The following is a 23,781-nucleotide window of genomic DNA, read 5'->3' on the forward strand; positions in this document are numbered from 1 at the left end:
AATAATTTAATTTGTTGTGGAAGTATTATGACTAAGGAGGCTCAGTAATACTTTCTTTTCTTTTCAGCTCGTGATACATAGCGGTCAAATGTTCCGCCACCAAAGTCATGCACAAGTTATTTGTAGTATTTCCAGTAATTTCCAAAATAAAGGGTTATTATTGAAAAGCTATCCTCTCTGGACACACAAAACATGAGAATTGAACAATTAACAATGAAACAAAATCTCTGGACATCTCGCATTGATCATAAGGACTGTAAAGGAAAACAACAGGAAACCAGCTAGCATCATGGTCGACAGCATTTATCCCTGTTTTAAAGCGGAATCATCGTTTCATTGCTGCACAGGGCCCCGTCATTATAATTAGTGAATTGCTGCCGTAATGAAGAGACACATCACGAGTACAGTTTCCTATACTTACTTATATATAGCAGTACCTTGCCCAAACGGCACTTCGGTGATGATGTACTATTTACTGAGTGGTAGCCGTTGGCAGTTCACAACAGACTCAGCACCGTTTTTCTCAGTTACGGGTGCATTCCTGTACATTCGCCATCTACCATCAGAGTCGTAACGGAAGACTACGGGGACTTGGCTGGCATCAACGGATAGCAGCATTCGTTCCCGTTTTGAAACGGAATATTTTCTTACAGTGCTCATAAAGCTTACAGCTAACTGCTATGGCAAGATTCGACTTCACCATCTTGCAAAGGAGCACAGAGAAAACGTGAATGACAGACCACGACTACGAAAGAAGCTCTCAAGAATCATAGTATTCAACAATCAATGACAATGACTAATGGCCGTAGAAGTCGAGTGTTCTTTCTATTCTACATGTCATGTTCGCAGTGATGTTACTGTGCAATTTTATCCACCTTTACTGGGTATCACTTTAAACAAGCCGTTTGTGAGGTAGGGTGGACGTAAACTGCGGCGTTAACATCGCAAGTGCAATCACTCTTGCAGCACTTGTTACGTCATGCGCTCTTCGTGCACAGCGCTTCGAATTTCTGTAACGAACTGCGCCGACAGCTGAACAACTGCAACACACTCGTAGAACACAATACGAATGCCAATGGATTATGGAAAAGGCCAAACGAGAACCATATACAGCGCCTAACGAACCACACAATAACAAACGAAAACCACACACAAACGAAACTACCTTACGATACCAAACAGTGCAAACCCTTTCTAAGCAAAAGGAATTAAATTTATATGTTGTCATTCACCAAATTCCTGTGTTTTTATGCTTCCCGTGCACGTAACTAACGACACCATATTCGGAGTACAGGAAGCGGAGAAGAAAAAGAACGTAATTACCATGAAAACTACAGACACACCGCCGAAGCACGGTAGGAATACACTAGCACACTGATTCCTAAGAAAGATGCGTGCTAATCAACAATGAGGAGCGTTTAAAGAGTAACAAATGCTCCAAATCGAATCGCTTCCCATTGTTTCCTATGGGAGCAGGCGGCACCATTGAGCCCTCCAACATGGCGCCCGGTTGCCGCACCTCTCTCCCACGAGCCCCTCTCCTATGCGCGATCCAGCCTTTATACCAGGGACGGGCATAAATACACTTTTGGGGTATTTAAATATAAATACAAAATACAACATGTTTTCATGTACTTAAATACTGCCTATAAATACTTTATGATGAAAGTAATTAAATACAAAATATAAATACATTAATACAGTATTTAAATACTGTAACTACTTCCGCAAATACTTTCAGCCGTCCAGACACATTATTTTTTTAAATTAGTGTATAAATGGAGCCACCTGTGGATGCATGTCTGCTGCACACAATGCCCACATATTTATTTTTCCGTGATGCAGTGTGATGATTTCAGTATCTTGCATGGACCGACTTTCCATTGACCGAAAACGTCTCCTTGACTCTCAGGAGCAACGAGAGGGGTACTAGACAGGACGGACACGGGACAAGGACCGACGGCGACTCAAAACCTGCTAATGAACTCGTTATCGCTTCTTCCGCTTTCTCTATGTTGAATAAGTGTTCATTTGCTGGTTTTCAGTCGTCGTTGTCGGTTCTCGTCCCCTGTCTGTCCTGTCCCCACCCCCCGCTGCTCCTCGGACACAAGGAGATGTTTCGGTTCAATCGTATACACCAGCTTGCTTGCCTCCCTCTACTTATGTTAATCGACTTTCCATCTTCAGCGACGACAGTGAAAAACTGTCTAGTGCGCTGCAGCCCTTGTCCAGAGTTCCCAGTGAGTGACTGAGTAGAATTGCCGCTAAAGGTATATTTTAAGGGTTCCCTTTAGACATCAGGCTTTGTCAAGTGACGCAAGAGGGTCCCGAATCACATTTTTCCCAAATTGGTGTTATCATTTCTCTCCCCGCTTCCAAGACTGAAGCAACGGGGGGTGATGCCCTCATTCGCACATTGTGCTGTTTTCTAGAAGGACGGAAATCTTCGAACACACGGGATGAGTGACCTGTAGTCTCTATCCAAGATACCCTTCATCGCTGGGGGCTAATAATGTGGAACTTGAGAGAAGCCCACAAATACGGGAGGATGAGATATGTGTATTTTAAATATAAATACGCCTAGAACGGTATTTAAATATAAATATCAATACATTTTTCTTGCCTGTATTTAAATACATGTATTTATATTTTAAATACTATTTTAAATACAATGTATTTAAATACTGCCCATCCCTGCTTTATACATAGAGATCAGTGTTCTACACCCGACAGCGAGATAAGACGTATTATCATAGATAACCATTTTTGTCGGAACCAAATGTGACATGAAAAGGGCCTTTAGTGTTTACTGAACGTCGGAGTACCATTTTTAGCAAAGAAAATCTTTTTTGTGATGCCTGAGGTACTTTGAATGATGTGTTCCTGCTCGGAGACATTGGGTCCTCCGTTTGTGTCGTTCAGCTCATGCGTTCGCCTCCACGAAAGCTCATGAGTGCGGCTTGGAAATTAAGAAGAATTTTGTTTTCCGTATCAGGCTTGTCCACAAGGAGGGCAGAGGACATTTTGCAGTCAATTTGTGATCGCAATAATTCCGATATTTCGAATGAAGACGTGAACAGCAAGTACGATTCCGAAACGGACGAGTACAGTGATGCCTCATCAGACAGTGATGACGATTCTACTGCGCGTGCCCCCCAACGCCGTGTTTTGTGGAAAACTGACAGTTCTCCACCAGAAAATGATGTGCCCGTTATGGAAACAGGCTGTGTCTTCACAGAAAATAGATCCGATTTCGAACCCGTGAACTATACAAGCTCTACGTTGAAGACAACATGCTTGAAACTATGGCCGAAAAGACAAACCAGCGGCTACTCAAGGAGCGTAAAATGATAGCAAAAATTACAGGTCAGGAAGTGAAGCAATATTTTGGGTGCTCCATGCTCATGGCAGTGACTCGATATCCCAGGATTAGCTTCTTCTGTAAGAGAGGAATGGCGGTCAGTGCAATAGCTGACACCATGTCACGAGATCGCATTTTCTTGCTGAGATCCAACCTGTGCTGCCAACTTGAAAGTGATGTCACTGACGAAGAGACTAAACGTGAAAGACTCTGGAAGGTTGCGCCATTTGTTAAGATGGTCCGGAGCGGATGCTTGGGTTTGGAAAGACCCAACTGCTTTTGTGTGGACGAACAGATAATCCCACTTTCAGGGCGCTGTCCTGCGAAACAGTATGTACCAAATAAACCGAATCCCGTGGGTCTATATAACTTTGTTCTGGCAGGAAAGGATCGAGTCATCTATGACTTCAGCATCTACAAGAGCAAAGACACATTTCCTGATTTTGGCCTTGGTGTGTCAGGCACGTAGTATCAGGTAACTCAGTGATGAAGCTTGTCGAAACAGCGCCAGTATGTTCCACACTGTACTGTCACCGCTGGTTCTCATCAGTCCCCTTGATGGATGAGCTAATGAAGAAAAACATTTTTGGCACTGGCACGCTCATGAAGAACAGACTACCAAAGGAGGCACACTTCATGAACGACAAGGACTTGATGAAGAAGGCACGGGGCACCTCTGAGGAAGTTATGCGAAGGGACAGCAAGCTTGCTTGCGTGAAATGGGTAGGCAAAACACCAGTTGTGATGCTCTCCACTGCCTTTGAAGTTGAACCTGAAGACACTTGCAAACGCTGGTGCAAGAAGGAGAACGAATACATGGATGTCCCACGCCCCTCAGTGATAAAAAACTACCGGCTTACTATTTCATATTGGACAAGTTTCCATACTACCTTCGCCTTACATTATGACCTCATCTAGCAAAGTGTGTTGGCTGGTGTGGACAAGGAACGTCGCTTGCGCGAAGAAGAAGAATGTGATCAGTGACTGAGGTGGAAGAAGAAGAAGTCATCAGAAACGACGACGTTTTTCCGCCCATTCAGATTCTACTGATTTTGCGGTTCCCGTGTCCTGCACCGTCAACATGAGCGAGGACGCGTTATCAGTCGGGTACCTGACCGCCGATGAATTCTTAGAGAGCATCGGGGTCAGGCCGCTATCGCCTGACCCATACTACGACAGCATAACAGCAGGCCTCCACGATATGAACAACCTTCGCCTTGGCCGCCCCGACGTTGTGAGGCATGTGTCAATACAACAACTCTTCGGAACGGCGACGCAGACCAAAGAACATACCACCAGCAGGTTGCCATCACTGACGAAGATCTGTAATGGTCGCTACAACGTTCTCCTTGCCGTTGTCTTCGTAGCAGCGTTTACCTTCGGATCCGTTGTCCATTTCAGTGACGGCTCCAACGTAGCGAACTATCGTCTTGCGCTACAACGCCAAAGGCCTGCACCGGCAGACAACAACACCATCGCTGACACGCCGGATTTACAAGACGATACTACGTTGGGACTAGACGCGGCCAATACGGAACAACACTACACAAGAACTTCGACAGTAAGATACAAAGACGACTGGAATGCTGAACAACTACAGTCAACGAAACGTCATCGTAGAAGGAACATAAGATCAACGACCACAACCCTAACCAAGGAGAAGGGCATTACCGAACATTCCACCTCAAGTACCTCTGCAGACGGTGAGAAGACATATGACTACATGTCACGATACAAGACAACTCCCAGCATTTCTCCAAACATGCAGCGGACGCCACGTTCGAAACTTGATACGACGTACAGAAAATATTCATCGACTTTTGCAACGAAGTATGTAAGCAAGAAAGGGCATACCAGGACATTCTCAAGCGGTGCGTAACCCCATGCTATGACTACGACTACGCCTTCGACTGACGCTACGACTTCGACCGCTTGGAATTTTCTTTAATCTTGGACGTGGATAACCCGCTAATTGAAAAACGGAATAAAATGCCTCAGAAACACTTTCCTTGTGAGGTTATAGTTCATTGATCACTTCCTTCAGGCTGATAAGTATCTCCATTCTGATGGCTACCATTCAGTTTTTGCGTCCTGTGGCCATTTCATTGACCGACCAAGATCGCCCTTGCGTCGTACTGAGCATTTCCTTTCCTTGCCCTTCTAAATTTCATTTCGTTCCTACCATAGCTTGGCGTTTCGGGCCTTTGAAACTCACGATCACAATCATCTGATAAGGCGTGAGTTCGGCCCCTGCTATACGCACTCACGCCGAGGTCGACATAGCATATCGGTGATCTCAATCATGTCGGATGTTAGCGCTCTCGGGCGAGAGCGCTATGTACTCAAAGTCAAGTGCAGCTCAATGTACCAAGCAGCACAATGTACTCAAAGTCGAGTGCAGCTCAATGTACCAAGCAGCTCAATGTACTCAAAGTCGAGTGCAGTAGGGGTGGACGGGTAGGTGGAAGACCTTGAAAAGACTCGTGAAGCTAAAGAACATCGATAAGACACATACCGCCCACCCCTATTGCACTCGACTTTCAGTACATTATGTTGCTTGGGGATATGCGCCATGTCGACCTTCCCGTGAGTTCGTCGTAGCAGGGCCCGAACTCGCGCCTTATCAGATGATTGTGTTCGTGAGTATCGAAGTCCCGAAATGGCTATCTGATTCATCACCCAGAGGATCTCCTTACAGTGAGGCAGAGCGTACTTCAACGCACGGAGGGGATTAGTCTTTAAGGTTTTTGTTGTTTTGTTGTTACTGTGGTAGATCGTGGCGGAGTGATTGGTGGTAACAGTTTGCGCGAATGAAGATGATTTTCCACTTGTCGTTCCCACGGAGGCAGATGAATGAAGTACATGTAAAAAAAATGTTCCAAAAGCTGCAGGCACGCGTTTCTACCAAAATTATATCGAGAAAGTAGTCCATAGTTGTCCACGTTATAAATCTTTATTACGTGTAATGCTTCAAAGGGACCTTGAGTTGTTTCCGAATGTGTTGCATTTGTTATATGACGAATTAGGATCATCGAGGGGCTTAAGCTACGCTCTAGCTCTGGGGTGGGCAATATTAGCAGCAAATTTCTCAAAAGCACAAAGTACTACTCATCCGTGATACTGACAAAATTGTTAGAGCAGACCCTGGAGTTTGGAACGTTGCCCTATGCCTGGAAGACCGGAATTGTTATACCAGTTCACAAATCGGGTAGCGTGAACCAAGCTGCCAACTTTCGCCGCATATCACTAACCAGTGTGCCATGCAAGATCATGGAACATATTATATACTCCCATCTAATCCGTCACCTTGAGTCGAACGCCTCTTTCACTTTATATCAGCACGGTTTCCGCAAGCAGTTTTCCTGCGGAACGCAGTTAGCAGCCTTCTCTCATGACATCCTCCGCTATCTTGACATCGGATTAGAAGTCGACTGTATATTTCTCGACATCAGCAAAGCTTTCGACAAGGTATCCCATAGCCGTTTACTTGCGAAGCTTTCCTACCTTAACATCGACACTAAAATCCTGGCCTGGATCCAGGCATTCCTCATTGATCGCTCGCAATTTGTTCACGTGAACAATACCAATTCTTCATCCGCACCTGTAGTATCAAGAGTTCCCCAAGGCTCCGTCCAAGATCCACTTCTTTTCCTTATCTTCATCAATGACTTGCCGACCCTCGTTTCCTCCACTATGGGACTCTATGCCGATGACTGTGTCATATACACTCCTACTGCCAACAATCTCGATACTAACCAGCTACAGTCCGACCTGGCTTGTATTGCGACCTGGTGTTCCACTTGGTCTATGGAGTTGAACATCAGTAAGTGCAAGCATATGAGAATCTCTCGATCCCGCAAACCATCCCCCGTAGTCGAATACAAGATTAGTGGTGTGAACCTTGAAAGAGTCTCCACGTCCAAGTACTTAGGTGTCCCCATATCATCTAACCTGTCATAGAAAATACACATAGCCCATATATGCGGTCATGCAAACTCAACTCTTGGTTTCATTCGCCGCTCGTTTCATCAGGCTCCTACCAATGTGAAGCTTCATCTGTATAAATCACTCGTTCGACCCAAACTCGAATATGCAGCGTCGGTGTCGGATCCGGCTACTGAAAACCTAGTGAAAATGATGGAATGAGTACAAAATCAGGCCGCGCGCTTTATCCTATCAAATTACAACCGCACATCTAGCGTAACACACATTAAAACTACTTTTACACTTATCACCTTTCTCGCATCGCCGTAAAATGGTCCGTCTCAATCTATTCCAAAAAATATACTACCACGATGATCCCGTTCCTTTCGTTTTACCTATCGGCTCCACAGTACGTTTCACAGCGCATCGATCACGCACGGAAGGTCTTCGTGCACCCTTGCAACACCAATTCTTTCTCTGACTCATTTTTCATCTGCACATCTCATGAACGGAATACGCCTTATTCATAAGTGCTGCCATCTCGTGGCGGCGGCTGGCGGCGGCGTAACGTGGCGGCTACCGCGTAACGTTGTTAATATCTGCGACTCATCTACCTTGAAGACTCACTTGAAGACTCACTTCAGCACACTAACCACCAACATCACGCAGTGAAAGAGTGTCCTTTGTATTTATAACTACGTTTACATGTATTACTAATTGTTTTGTGTTACATTTGTATCTACAGAGCTTTATCCTTTGTTATATGCCTGTCTGTTCGCCTCTCCCCTCTGCAATGCCTCACGGCCCTGACACTAGTCCCACTGACAATAGTTCAGTTGAGATTGAAAAAAAAAAAAAAAAAAAAAAGCAGAGCAACGTGATCTCAATTTTTTGGGGCACAAACTGTAGTGGTGTACGTAGCGCCGTTACTAGTAGCGGCGCTACCGTATCCGTTACTTTTTTCGGTAGCGCAGTAGAGATCGCGCTACTTTTTTAAGCTGGTAACGAAAGAAGTACTTCCGTTACAAATTTACGGTAGCGCAATCTTTGAGCGCTACCGCTACTTTCCGAGCTGGGGCTCGCGACGTCTCACTTCGACCTATCATCAATCCTCCACTGCCTGCCTTCGAACAAGCTGCCCGATATCACAACTCATTCTGGGAAGACTGGGCAAATAGCCGGAAGGAGGGCACAGAGGCCGTTATCTTACAAAGAGGCTGTGTCCTCCACGTGTTCCCTATTTGGGATTAACCTTCTTGAAGATTTGGTGTATCGTCGGAGTTTTCTGCAAACTGACGTCACTCCTACTGCATTCTGGTGCCGTCTTCCCTAGCTATGAGTCATGACATTCCACATGACATTGCACCACGTACGCTTAGGTGCTTGACCGTTGCCATTTCTTGTCCGCTGCAATGGAGGGACCATGGCCTGCTACAGCAAGCATCTTTGACTATAAGGAGGAGAAAGAAAACAGTAGTGTGGTGTTCAGATGTCTACTATGCGCCTAGGTGGGAAAGCTTTATCTGTGCGTCTAGGAAGTAAAGGTGCAATTTGAAAAAGCACACCATGGTATGTTTACTAACTTCTCGTTCCGGGAAATCTCAGTTCTTTTTGTGACAAAGCTGTTGAGCCTTTTATCGGTAGACTTGCGTTGTGCTTTATTTGCTTTAGAGGAAGAGAAAAAGATATGCAGGATATCGAGTAGACTTTAGTAAATCTGTAAAAAACGGTTTTCCAAATTTTAGCATTCAGGCGACCTACATGTAACCTCCATTGGACGTTGATTTATTATTTTATTTTATTATTTATTATTTTGAGCTATTGTTTTATTTTATTATCTATTATTTTAAGACGTTTGAAGTACGTCATCAACGATACTGTTTGTTTCTTTCATAAAAGTTAGCGCATGAAGTATCGCGTTACTTTTTACGGGTAACGGTAGCGGTATGCCGCTACTTTTAGGTACGTGTAACGATATCGGGATTTCGTTACTTTTTGCTCAGGTAGCTCGTATCGGTATTGCGCTACCTTTTTCGGGTAGCGGGTACAACACTGGCACAAAGTAACGGCATCTTCCAAATAAACCAACAATGGTCGGTAACAGAACACCAAGTATAGTCAATAGGCAGAATCAAGTTCAAACTATATCACTAAAGCAGACACCCAATTTAGAAGAGTTAACAGTCTCAACCGAACCTTTGTCTAAATGAAGACAGGTACGTGTATCGACATTTTTATTTTTTAGTTAACTTTAACGAATAATGCACAATACGATTCCTCAAGATTGCATACAGGAAAAATTACACCCTTCACCCTCTGTCACTGTGTGGAGTTTGCGATATAGCGTTTTTTGCTTTCAAACAGAAAAATTAGGAATTGCAAATTCATAAAAAAAAATTTGAGGCAAAGCTGTGGTTTTTGCGTGACAAGATAAAGTGATAAATGTAAGATGATGATGATATCATTTTTGTGTAAGGAAATGTCTGTACCCTGCTTTCGAATTTCAATGACATATCTTCACTATTCTCTATGCGTATTGATTCTTCCCGTTCCCGCGTCATCAAGTGGATTAAATTGCTTGCATCCATCGGGCATCTCTATGTTCTGTTCGTAACAGGAGGGAGGGTAGAAGGACGGTGGGGGCAGGCAGCCCCCTCTCATTCGGTTTCTACATTTCCATAAATTTTAGAAATATTCCTCGCATGTATAGTGTGGAATATTTCGTGTCGACGCTGATCTGTTGTTGGTGTTTTTGTCTAAAATTTCTATATTGTCTGCTTCTGTTGTATGTAAAGATGTATGTAATGTATGTAATGAAATCAAAATCGTTTCATTGCTGAGTTTCAATTGCATCTTTCTGTGTTGATCATAGAGATAATGCAGTTAGCGAGAAGTCTCTAGTTGAAATTCCATTAAAAAAGAAAACCGACTTTGTCATGCGAATAAGTTGACAATGGAAGTCACACTCATGCAGTCAATAATACAGTTGTTTATTTTGATATGGTACAGCTGTTGTTGAAGTAGTCTTCCAAGTTTCGAATCTTTCGATTGGCATCCTTGTCCTGATGAATGATGAATTGACAGTGTACTATACAGTACTAATTCCTTATGATAGGCCGTTTGAATCAAGCGTTGATTAATACCGGTGTTATGTCTTCGCTGTATCTGTGGCGTTTTAGTAGAAGTTACACTTGATTGACACGAACTTGTGCAATCTTTTGTTGATGTTACCATTAGGTATATTGGGTATTGTAAGGGAGACAGGAGAACTGGAAGTTGCCAATGGTCCACCACAGTTCATAAGCACACTGAGATTCAATAAATGGTGGTCCATAAGATGTATCATTGCCGTCAACTTTTGTTCCGGGGCCGTCGTTTATCCAAACGGTGGTACCAACTGATAGAGGGAAATAAGTGCATGAATATGATAGGAGAACGCATTACATGATATGATTGATTTTGTACTGTTTAATACGTTCTATATCAATACGCAAATAGAAGTTCAGGAAGTCCATAATGAATCCCGCGATGTGGACTGCTTCTGCATTATGATTAGTTCTGACTGCTTCCTTTATGAATCAACTCCCCTAGCAAGGGGTTCTACTGTATCTGTAGTCACGTATTTCAATTCTTCGTTAGCCGACTTCAAAAATTATCCCATCAATCCTAGTGGGCATTCCAATCTATATAGATATGCAGCCATTTTTGCATTTTGCAACTTCTTGTGCCTTCCATTTTGTGATGTTTGCGATATATGCGAAAACGACCATGTCTATGACACATAGAAAAGCAGAGATGATGATATCATTTCGTGGACCTCTTTCAAAACAGCTCCGTACTAGATCTTCCCACGAGCAGCGATAGTGTGTGAAAAACTATCCACATCTCCCATAGAAAGTGATGATGTTTCCTTTATGGAGCAGCCTTTTGTCCCATTTCAGTTGTACTTCTACACTAGTAGTATATGGCGGAGCCCAGTTAACAACGTAGCAGCCTGGGACGACTCCTTTCACGAATTTTTTACGTGCGCGGTTCCCTCCGGTGGGTGGCGCGTGGGTAGTTTACATGCAAGTATGGAAATGCAAAGAACAGTCATACACAAAAAGTGCAAGTGGAAATTTATAAAAGCCAATGGTGCTGGGAATATATCACTACCTGGGAAACGTCATCATGACGTTGGTAGTCAGACTGAAACCGAAACAAATTGGAAGGGGAGGGCTGGGATCCACGAATGGGGCACTTGTTCACTACCTCCTATTGAAAGAAAAGTAGGACCGAAGGTTGCGTCCCTTTCAGAGGCCGTCGTAATCTCCTCAAGACTGTGGCTTTAGGGCGCGACTTTGTTCGCTCTTAGCTTTGAGCGTAGTTCAGCTCTACCAAAGTGGTGGTGCTGTTGCACACCATGACATCACTTGTTTACAAACAGGGACAGGTCTATTGTAATGCGAATCAAGTGGATGGGAAAAAATTTATCCGAAAAACCTTCACGATCTGAAATAGAAACAGGCCGGTTTCACATCAGTTCAGGCAGAGAGGTCCCATCGACATCCTGGGTTTTCATTATTTTTTAATATTTAGAAGCTCATCATACATATTGATCAACAGCAGTAAAGTGAATAACTTCTACTGAATAGTTTTTGTGCAAAAGAAAAGAGAGAATGTCCGGCCCTGAATTGGACTGTTTCACTTTTGCTGTGTTTGCACACGTATATTTCCCGAGTTTTAAATGATATTGTAGTGAACTTTTTATGGTTTAGTATGCCAACAGTCCAGCAGTCCGAGCACAAATTTTGTTACACAGGTGCAACGCCTTATGCTATAAAAAATGGCGAACATGCTCTCTTGCACAGTTTTGTTCCCACTTCGACGTGTGATTTGTCAAGCTTCCGTCCGTCATTTCCATACTTGTATTTCAGCTTTTCACGTTCTTTCATCTGATATATCTATCTTGCGTATACCTCCTACTGGTATCTGCTGAAACAGGCAAAGGTTTAGGCCTATTAAAAAAACCTTTATTTTTTAATATGTATTTTATATATTTTTTATATATATTTTAATTATATATATTTTAATATATTTTATAAAAAGTATTTTGTATGCCCATTTTTTGAAAAAGCCCTTTTAATTTTATTTATATTTTGCCAGGATATCGCGCGATGTAAAAAAATTCTGCTTCAAGAGGCGTACACTGGCGATTAACGCTTTAAAACGCGGCAAAGCAAGACATCGGAAAGTGGAGCCCAAGAAACATTCATAGCTCATACCATGGACAGTGAATGCAGAAAAGTGACGTTTTCATAAAAACTGTGTGAAATGATTTGTTGCTGTCATTGCAAAATACTGCTTCTGCTTTTGCAAGTCTTGTAAGTAGAGGGTGTCCCAGCTAAGTGCGAACATATTTTTTAAATATATATATATATATATATATATATCACTTTTCCGAGATGAAATCAATTGCAATATAGCACACGCTGAAGGGCACTCCTTAGGAGGACATTAGAAAACTCCTAAGGCAATGTCTTGATTAACTTTCAATAATTAACTTTTTAATTATAAAAGCTACAAAGTTGTCCCAATGCGAACATCTGGTCCCTTCGGTATCAGAGCCCCTTTCAGAACAAAAATCGGTTCGATATATAGTCCGCAAAAAATTAGTAGAGGAATACCATTTTTCTTTATTTTGTTCATTGCGCAACTTCGGAGACGAGTCTTTCCTTCACCCCCGATGTGAGAGGGTGAAAGAGCACACTATCGCCTCTTGCGTCCTGGAAAAAGATTAAAAGAAAACAGAAAATGCAACCCAAGATAGGGGCAGTTCCGAAGATGCGCACTCAACAAATTAAAGTAAAAAATGGTGTTCCTTCACCATTTTTTTGCGGACGATCTATCGAACCGATTTTTGTTCTGAAAACGGCTCCAGTATCAGGTGACTGAAGCGACCAGATGTGCTCATTGGGACAACTTCGTAGCTTTTATAATTAAAAAGTTAATTATTGAAAGTTAATTAAGGCGTTACCTTAGGAGTTTGCTAATGTCCCCCTAAGGAGTCCCCTTCAGCATATGCTATGCTGCAATTGATTTCATCTCGGAAAAAGTGATATATGTATATTTTGAAAAATATGTTCGCACTTAGCAGGGACACCCTGCCTATCGACATAAACTACCACTTTTGGTTACACAAAGTTGTCCCTTTTCTTGTACGACATTGACAGATATCCGCTATCCCGCGGTACCGCCAGCAGGGCTCCGACACGTACTCACGCAGAGTAGGGCCGCGTTTTAACCAGGGATCGGAACCGGAACTGAACCTGAACCGAAAACTGGAAAAACCATTATTTTCCATCGAACCCGAACCAAAACGAACCGGAACAATTTTTTTGCTTACCGGAACTGAACCGAAACCATTCCATACGGTTACCGGTTCGGGAATCGGTTCAGAGGTGGAATACCTAATTGTACTAGCGACCGGCCTTTTGTTTTCGATTATATTTATTTTTTGTACGATGCCAGATGAGAGTAAAAGTTTTGTGACTGTATTGCCAGTTTTTTGCCGGAACAAATGAGGGCCCTGACTGGGTTCTGCCAAAAGGCTTCCAGCACTTCGCTTTTCGTTTTCAGCAGACGACCACGGCAGTGCAATACAATAAAAATATCAGAGCTCTGCTACTCCCTTCGGATGCCCTGACCATCTTGTGCAATGAAGAGGCAGAGAGTGAAACCGAAACTATGCAAAACTTCGTGTGTTTCCCTAAGAACTTGTCTTGTGATGCAAGTGGTCATGGGGAGGCAGCAGTTACGGTTATCTCACACCTTTCTCCTACAACCGTGCGCGGTGAGGGTAATCTCGCTTTCATGTAGCAAAATTACTGCCGATGAACCGGTTAAACCAGGACCGAAAAAAGTAACGGTTCCAGTCACTGTAAGTGTCCCGACCGCTGACCGCTTTTTTTTTTCGTTTCTCCCGGAGCCGAACCTGAATCGAACCGATATACCTGAACCTGTTCAAGCTGATAATTTCGATTCAGGGGAGCTAAAGCCGAACCGAACCAATAGGCCTGAACCCGAGCCCGAACTGGACCGAAAAAAAATACCGGTTCCGATCCCTGGTTGTAACGCGTTAATCGCCAGTGTACGCTTTTTTCGTGAAATGAAAGGTCTAAGATCTCGCCACGTACTGGCAAAACAAAAATAAAGTCAAAAGGGGCCTTTTCGAGAAACGGATGCGCAAAACACTCGTTTTTTCGAAATATGCATAAACATTTGCTTGTTTTAGCGGATACCTGTAGGAGGTATACGCACGAAGAACTTGAACTGATATCCTCAGTCAGGCACGGACTGGGTGACCCATCAAGCAAAAAGAGTAGGAACTAGAATAGTAAGCGATTATATTCATGGGCGTTCCCAGAAGTTTTTCCAAGAGGGGCAAACTGCTTCCAAGGTGGGCAAAATGCCCCTCTCCTTATACTTCTTTTCTTGGAGACGGACGCTGCAGACTGTGCGAGTGTTCAGAGGTTCATATAATACCATCTCAGCGCAATCATGACGACCTCTGACTAAAGAGTGCACAATTTTTACAAGCGTCCTTGGCGCTTCGGGGAGGGGGCACTGCCCCCTTACCCTCTCTCGGTACTTCCTTGACCACATTACGTATATTTTGCTTTTGCATTGAGTGCGCTCTTTACATTTGCAAGGAAGCTAAGCAGGAAACCAGAGAATGATTGCACGCGGTGGTGGTGATGGAAATGCTTGCCGTGGTCGGCCACGCTCAGGAGGGCAACTTCACGACTATCGCAGGGAGGGATAGTGCATCCTGGGCCGACTTCGCAGGGAACTGACTCGATTTGCAATTTTGCATTCCATGTTAGCGCCGCGAAGCAACTACGGCTATGAGCGGGAACTGTGCCGACAATTCATTTTAGAGCGTCTGAGGAAGACCCAGGGAAAACACCCAGACAGCACAGCCGGTGCCCGTACGCGGACCCTGGTCACCTCAGCGTGGAATGATTGCACGCGGGGAGTGGGAGGAGCATCTACTTGTACACGTTAAGAAAAAAAGAAAAAAAAACGAACTAAATACCGTTGCTTGTTACATAAAAAAAAGAAAAGGACGAAATACGTTATTCGTTACTGAAATACAAAAAGTAAAGCTTAGCCCTTACTCGTTACTAACGAGTTTCTTTTCCGTTACAAATGATGTTGCAGAACGCCAAATTATGAAGTCAACATGCTTTTGTTTTCATTCATAACTTCATACTGAATTTACTTTCAGTAGCAGTTGCTGCTCAAAACACTCATAGGTTATCGTTATTTTTGCGCGTTTTCTGGAGAATACATCAGCGGCGAAACTGAACAGGCGCTCAACGGAAGCACTTGAAGGAACAGACGCGTTCAGCCTCAGAAAATGTTCATGCACACGAGGGAAGTGGGCTTTAAAGGGACGGTCTCGTACGGCCGGGTCGATTGCGAAACTTAGCCAAAACTATCTTCATGAGTACTGTGCACATACAACCGTCAAAGTTTCATTCAGAATAACGAAGTCGTCTTCGAGGAATTTGTCGAAAGGGGCCATAATAGAAGACGACGGAACCTGTACTTCATTCTCACGCAACGTCACGCAAGACATCGGCCTGCGGGTAAATCGTCAACGTCGCCCACTGGCTGAGCGAAGAGCAAAGCAGCAGTTTGAAGTTGCCGTTGCCATAGCAGTTGCAACTTGCAGAAGGATTTTGGGTTGAGTCATCCCCATAAGCTCCCCTTTGCTATTGAAAGGGGGACGCTCAGACGTGTATCTCCGCGAGTGGATAATGTAGTCCGTGCATCGAATGTGGGGTTTCCGAGAATGTGGCGCATACTCGGATACGTGGAAGCTAAGTCACGCGTTTTCTTTCCGCGAGTATTTAATGCGGTTCTTGAATAAACACACACTCCTTCCCCATGTACGTCGTCAGCGACATTTCGTTTCGAAACATCATCAGTTTGCAACGGCGAGTGTAACGGAAGCGCACATAATATATTTTTGGTCGGAGCTGTAATACGACCGCGCTGCCGATGACGGACGACTTTAGATTTGTGATTGTGGGTAGTGTTGGCCTGCGGCTTTTAACTTGTCTCTGAGGATTGACATAGTTGTTATAAACCAGCAAATGGTCCATGCACTTCATAAAATGTGCGTCTTTCGCGTGACAACCGAAGGAAAATGTACGAGAGTTCCCACGGTCCCCAGTCACTTCTGAAAGTCGTCTGCTCACGCCGGTGCACTAGCACGCGCGAAAGCACACAATTCCTGCATCCAATCACGAACTTTCCCGCAGGGCGACGTAGCCAGTAACACAACAACAACAACAACAACTTTATTTTGAAATGGAGAGTGGAGAGGTAACACAAATCGCGGTATGCTCCGCAATCTTTATCAATTTAATTCGGTTATCTAATAACCGTGACGTGCTTTGTCGGGTAAGTTCGAAGCATTCCATTTTCAACAAAGGGCAATCAAATGGTACACTTTACCTCCTCGGACCCCTTGTCTCTCTGTGGGGAGATTCAGTTCTCAGCCTCTGATGCTCTGACAAGGTATATGTAAAAAGGTAGCGATATTCCCATAAGGCCCTGCGTCTTCAAATCTACGCCATCTTTTGACGGTCAGCGCCATCCATCCGTTGTGCGAACAACTACAATTGTGACGTCACTCATGACATCCGGTGACGTCACAGTCGACGTCAGTTCACTTGTTCGCGCACTTCCGTTTCTCTTTCCCTTCCTTCCTCCTTTTCTTCCCTTTCCCCTCACCCCGCACGCGCTTCGTTTTCCTTTACTTCCATCGCGACATCGAACAGTGGTTCGACGGTCGATGGATCGCCTGTTTGACCATGGAAGTAGCCCATTGAAGAGGGCAATGAAATACAAGACAGAGAACACTTCATGTAAGAGTGCACTTTTAACAAGTTTAATGACAAATCACCCATAGTAACATATGACAACTCGTGCGAACATTGAGAGTTTTGTGTGTGGTAACTTGACGTTTACAGGATCCGCAATCAGTAGTATACACAAGGCCATGCATAGCACAAGACATTGTGTGGTGCACTTGTGATCTCATAAGGGTCCTGCTCAAGTTTGGATTACAAGAGAGCTTTCGAAGAAGCTGGTTCATTCCACCACCACACATCACTGCAACATAAGGTCTACAATCAGTGAGAGTGCACTATGCAATATATGCCACTGTCATGACCACTGTGGTACCACAGGCAATGACTCTCAATATACAATCTGTATATCACCTGTAACTTTCACATGCATATCACAAGTGAACGTAGGACACAACAAGGCAGCACTCGAAATGGCATGGAGGGTTACTTCATCTGGCACATCTGTCATAATGCTGTGTGGGTTGCTTCACCTTTTTAAAAAGTGTTGAGTAATTCAAGGTAGCAATTCTCAGGCACTGAGGCAGGGCAAAAAGCAGCAGGTGTGCATGGCCCCTTGTACATGGTATATGCACATGACAGTCAACCTGAGACATTCAAAATAACACTAATGCAAAGCACAAAATACATACTAAGCACCAAGCCACACTATATTACTCAGTAAAGCAGTCCATACTACGAACAACGTTTCTAAGCACCCCAGAAGCATTTACGTGGTCTTCACGTGCACCGAGTGCAATTATGAAAGAGGTTAAACAAATACGTACAAACAGCAGTCCAACAATTACAACCTCAGCCTTTCAACTTGCCCTGCTGCCCTCGGATGCACTGCACAGTCCTTAAGCTGTGCATTTTTGCATCCCCACGGATCAAAACAAACGCACACGAAGAAAAGGACTGGATAAGTCAGCATACACTGACAGAGAACACAAAGTTGGAATGTTTCGTTTGACCATAACTAAGATTTACCCGAGAGCTTCGACCTGAATCCTTGGGCAGTAAGGAACCTGTCAACATTGCATTCAAAAGCTTCTTCACAGGTGTTAGCAAATGAGGCAATGGTCTTTCAGACTCTGCACGAGTTCACAGATTGTTCTTGATTGCTGACGTCGCTGTAGATCCTTTGTGTTGTTTTTCGTTGCAAGCCTGGAGTGTGTGCAGCTTTTTCCGCAGCTCCTGCAGCTTGCTCCTTGGATGTTGAAGTGTTGACTCGTATTGAATCACATGCTGCGGACGGAGGCATTGCTCACCCCTGCCTATAGGAATGATGACAAAAGGAAGGTTACGGATTGTAGTAACTGTGACAACAAAGCTACTCGATGGGGGTGCATACCTGCAGCTTGGGTTGGCGGTCCTGATGGTACTTGTAGAACATTGTCAACTGCAGGTGTACAGACTCTGCTAGCAGTTGTCCTGAAGGGAGGAATCGTACGTCACGATGCTCAGTAATCTGCTGGGTAGTGAAACCTCTGCCCCATTCCCTGTTGTGCAATGCAAGGTGATGCACTGTTATCTTCAGGTTATGCACCTTTCTTATGTCAGTGTACCTCTACTATCAGGCTTCTGGTGATGATCCTGAAGGGGTAAGCGTGGTGACCCAGTGCTCCCTGTATCACCTTCTGTCCCTGCAGTTTCACCACAGACAGGCCTGCTGGGAAACCAAGATGATGGCATGTTGTCTGCTGTCCTCCCCAATGCTTCTGTTTTATGCTATATGGTGTCAACATACGTCTGTACAACAATACATGCATCTGTTTTACTCCTTTTGAGGTCATGCTGATATAGTGACAACAACACAGAAAATATCGCTCGTTTCGATGTTTTTGTTGGCCCCATACTTACCAGCACTATATGATGAGCACTTAAGTGTCGGGACGGTATCCCGCCTGAGCCTTCCTGTGTGTAAAAGTGCACTCTGTGCAAAGGGTTGTGCACAAAGCAACGCGGGGTGTCAAGGAAACAGAACAGCTCTGAAGCTTCACGTCACAAAATTCCAGCCATGCTAGCATCTGTAAAATGATTCCCATTGTAAGTAGATGATACACAAAAATGTATGCGGGATATTACACAAGAACTGGCCGGTATCCCAAGCATGCATCAGACTGTGAAAAACCAAGGCCCAGAGCTCACTGCAATACCATGTTCAAAAGCGCAACTACCAAATGCAATCAGAAGCAACAAGAAAGCAAGCCCAAAGTCATCACCAAGTACCCACCAGACTACCTACATAGCTCCAGAATACATCCAAAAATGGGAAGAAGAAATCATACGACAAGCTCGTGCCCCTATGTGAGGTGCAGTGGCGCGCACTGTCCAACTTAGCGCGCCCAATATCAGAAACAGCAAGGCACGTGTTTAATATTTTGAGTGTTTACCAGCTCAGTTGATGTTGACCAAAGCGGACAGATGTTCACGCAGCAACAGCGCTGAAAATCACACAATACCATTTATGCACCAGCAAACTATCACGTGCAGTTGCGTGACAGTTTTTGTTTGTTTGTTTTTTGCTCTAGGCATCACATCATATCCAAAGCTAACCGCTTGAAGTATGCATCAATGAGAATAACCGCAGACGCATGTATATGCACGTATAACGCTTGTCGAAACAACAATGCTTCTTCAGGAGCTCACCTGGCAGGATCCTGAAGAAAACGGTAGAAATGTGGTGCCGCTTGTGTGGTGCCGTCAGCGACAGTCTCCTCTGCTGTTCAGAAAGCACGCCTATCTGTGTATCTGGACATGGCTCACACCTTTACCAGGGCCTGCAGTAGGGAGTATTCTGATATGTTCAGCTTCTCTACTACACGTTCAGCTTACCTTCAAGTCCCCAAATGTGTAACTCGAGTGTTCTTGTACGATATAGCAATAAATACAAGCAAAAAATGCGAAGCAGTCCGTACGGCACAAACGGAGACACTTGAGGAACTGCGCATGCGCAGCCCCCGGAGAGCAGCAGGATGTGGAAACTCGCTTACTCTGCATGGCTTTGACCACAGGGGTGACACAAACCCGCCATTGTTGTAACTACCCTCAAGCGGGTGCTTTTGGCAAAACTGCCATCTTGTCCTGGTCGCACATCATAGAAAACGTCATTTTGAGGTCACGTGACTTTGTTTACATGTCATTTTGCCGCTTACCGACATATTTTCACCGTCATAACACCAAGAGGTGACCGTATTTTGCCAGCGTAAACTATGCGGTGCTTCTTCCGCAACATGGTAGCCCATTTCACATTAGTTTATAAGTACACCGCATCGGCTCGGTAAGTCTTAACGCGCGGTCGTCATCACATCTTTGGAAGTTGTCAACAATACGAGGCTGTACGTGTAAAATTGCGCATTTTACTGCGAGATTATCGGATAAAAGTAATTACCGTGGTCGAAAAACATCCAAAACGTCGTCCAGAAAGAACAACCGCATTGTTTACAAACGGTTTGGCCGCCGATCACGGGTGCCGCCATCTTTAAGGTCACGTGTGCCTTGACGTTTGGTGTGACGTGCGACCAGGACCTGTCCAGGATGCATTGCGTTCGCCCAGCACGCTTTCGTCTACGGAGCAATACATTGGATGCCACCCCTGTGGCTTTGACGTACGCATAGAGCAGGCAAAGATGTACTTTTTCCTATATTGAATAACCGAGTAAGTGATTAGTACACACCTAACTTTTCTCATCGATGTAAAAAAAAGTTGTTTACATTCGTGTTTGTCCTCGCAACACCCAGGTTCGCTCGCGCATCAAAATACCAGGGCTGCCGGGCCAGATTTCGTATTTTTCCCCGCCTTCGCTACCAATTTAGATTTATCTTGGCTCTGATGCAAAACACGGCTGATGTAGCGTAGGAACACTGGTGTCCCTGGCGAGGCTGGCGAGCGGCATGTACTGCTCTGCCATCTGTGAAGAGCGGAGCGAAATTCTTCGCTTCAGGTCGTGATAAACATGGCGGAAATCAGCCCAAAATACGTTCTACACCACTGATCCCTATAGTAAGCGCGTTCTTTTCACTTGCACTGGACTGCACTACGTTGGAATCCACGCAAGACGGGTTTTCGGGGGCTGCACTTTCCAGCTGAAAGGAACTTTATTAGTAATGCCTTTCTTTTCAACAGGAAAGTGCAGCACGCAAATAACCCAGTTCAGATCTGGTGCAGGAGGTGCAAGCGAAAAGAATGCACCTAGTATATGGCTGGATCGTGCATAGGGTGCGCGATCACCGTGGTCACCGGCCGCCATATTGGTGGGCCCAACACTTACTGTCGTCTGCATTTAGTTAAGCGCGGCTGCACGCGATTTTTTTGTTTCCTTTAAATTAGAGGGCATGCCATGCCAGCTTGTTGCAGTTTTCAATGCACTTCACGCACGGACAGACGAAAGGGGTTAACGTTTCACAGGTAAGCTGTTTATTTTGAGGAAAAGCAGTGTTTATTCGTATCGCATGTATGTGACACTCGCGCTTGCTCGCACTGCTACTTCACTGGTGCCGTTAGGTACTAAGAAATTATGTTTGGCTGCTCTATTTATGTATTTTCTACACAATGTGCTTGTGCTATACAGGTTCCCTCACGGTCGCCCAGAGGTGCTGAAGAAGTGGGTGCAGAAGATGCATCGCAAAAATTGGGCCCCATCTAAATCTTCGGTGCTCTGCAGTAGCCACTTTGAGGAGGGCTGTTTCGATCGTACAGGGCAAACTGTGCGACTCAAGAGTGATGCTGTGCCTACAAAGTTAGACTTTCCACAGCACCTCCTGAAAGTAAACACAATAGTAACACATTAGAATTTGCTTGGGAACCTGTGGGGATGTGAGGTAACTGTGTAATGTGCAGCAGGTCTGAATGTGGTAGTTGATCCAACAAGCTCAGTACAAGTCTTCAGAAGTGAAACATGAGTCAACATACATGACACAACAAAACTTATGCGACAAAATTTATGGTACAAAATAATTTACATTCCCTGCTAGGCTTTCTGTCATCATCTTTAAGGCTCATGAGAATGCAAGAAATAGCTTGCTAAGAAAATTCTGTTATATTGAGGTTCCACAACTTCTCAATTTTAGCTGGTGGTGATCGCAACAACTCTGACTTTGTGCACTGTGCTCTGGGTGCGAAGTCATGGAGACTTGCAAGACTATTTTTTTTTTGCGAACTCGCATTGCACTTGCTGGACTGAACTGACACTACTACTTTTTGCTTTTATGGTTCTTCGCAATGTAATTTTACATTCACTATACCTAGAAATGCAGAGTCATGTCCCTGATTTGATTATTCAAGACAGTCTTAGTATAAGGTCAGGATCTTGTGGCGTAATATTCGAGCTTGTAGGAACCAGTACATACTGTTGCTAATGCAACCCACATATCATGATCATCATGAGTACAACACAACTGAGCGCATGTCTCGCACATCACATCTTGACTATCATCCGTCGCGAGCGTTATTCATTCTGGAAATAAACATACTCCCCTATACTTCCCTCTCATACTCCTGGCCAATCGCCCTGTTTGGCTAAGGGCCATTTCCTTTGTGGCAGAAGAAGAAGAATAAACATCGTCGTAACTAGTCACGTCTCTTCTCGACTTGGTATCAACAGAAATTGGTGCCGTGACCAGGATATTCAAGGTTAAAAGAACGAAGGATACAAGGATTACGGCTCTGGTTCTCGCATTGTTGACCACGGTGAGTTTTACGGGTTGACTTTCTCCCGTGGATATTCGAATCGAGTCGGCCATGGACAAGTTGAAGAGAGACAGGAAATTTTTACGCGACAAGATTGAGGAACGATATCGACGAGAAATTGGGAGCTGCCGGTACAACCGCGCAGGATATTGCTATACTAAGAGAGAAGCTCCAAAATATTTCCAGAGATTTGAAGGCTGTTGACAGCGAGCTCAAGGATAAATTCTCTGACGAAGAATATGAACGCGAGATGACTGCCATGATCGAATACCGCCATCAGATTTTGGGGACCATCACTCGCATAGATCTGCGCTCCCAAGAAGTTTCGACGGGCGCGTCGACTTCGGTGGCTTTGAACCCCAGCCCTGTTCCAGCTGCTTCTGTCCATAGGGACAATAAGATAAAGTTGCCAAAATTAGAGCTCCCATAGTTTCATGGCGCCATAGACGCATGGCTTCCTTTCTGGACACGTTATGAAGTTGCAGTACACCACAACAACGCGCTTATATACCGCCACTGAGAAGTTCTGTTACTTGACGTCTCTGTTAACTGGGAATGCCGCTGATCTCATCCGATTCTCATCTCACGAGGCAATTGAACTTCTCAAGAAGGAAAATGGATCATCCACACGCATAGCTGATGAGCACATAAGGAAGCTGACAAACATGGTCCCAGTCACGGATCCTGCAGATATTTCGAAACTGCGGCAATTCTATAATGAAATTCAATCCCGGGCACGAAGCCTTCAGGTTTTGGGCATATCAACCGATGCCTACAGCGCACTACTTAGACCCATCATTTTAAGCAAGCTGCCCAAAGATATGGTCGTTGAACATCAAGAACGACAAGAATTTAATGACAGTACTCGCGGCGCAGATGTGGAACAGAGATGCGGCGCACAG

The 23,781-nt window shown here is 44.5% G+C and overlaps 2 long non-coding RNA genes across 2 annotated transcripts; both read right to left on the bottom strand.

The window, feature by feature from the left end:
* Nucleotides 1–17,879: 17,879 nt before the first annotated feature.
* On the bottom strand, nucleotides 17,880–18,854 carry LOC135398048 (uncharacterized). Its single transcript, XR_010423970.1, has 3 exons — nucleotides 18,756–18,854; nucleotides 18,542–18,689; nucleotides 17,880–18,464 (listed from the first exon to the last, which is right to left on the bottom strand). It is a non-coding gene; the product is annotated as an uncharacterized LOC135398048 (long non-coding RNA).
* A 29-nt stretch (nucleotides 18,855–18,883) lies between these two features.
* Nucleotides 18,884–19,879, bottom strand: LOC135398049 (uncharacterized). Its single transcript, XR_010423971.1, has 3 exons — nucleotides 19,840–19,879; nucleotides 19,051–19,217; nucleotides 18,884–18,939 (listed from the first exon to the last, which is right to left on the bottom strand). It is a non-coding gene; the product is annotated as an uncharacterized LOC135398049 (long non-coding RNA).
* Between the last annotated feature and the right edge of the window lie 3,902 nt (nucleotides 19,880–23,781).

This window comes from Ornithodoros turicata, chromosome 6, assembly GCF_037126465.1.
Source record: "Ornithodoros turicata isolate Travis chromosome 6, ASM3712646v1, whole genome shotgun sequence".
Classification (NCBI taxonomy): domain Eukaryota; kingdom Metazoa; phylum Arthropoda; class Arachnida; order Ixodida; family Argasidae; genus Ornithodoros; species Ornithodoros turicata.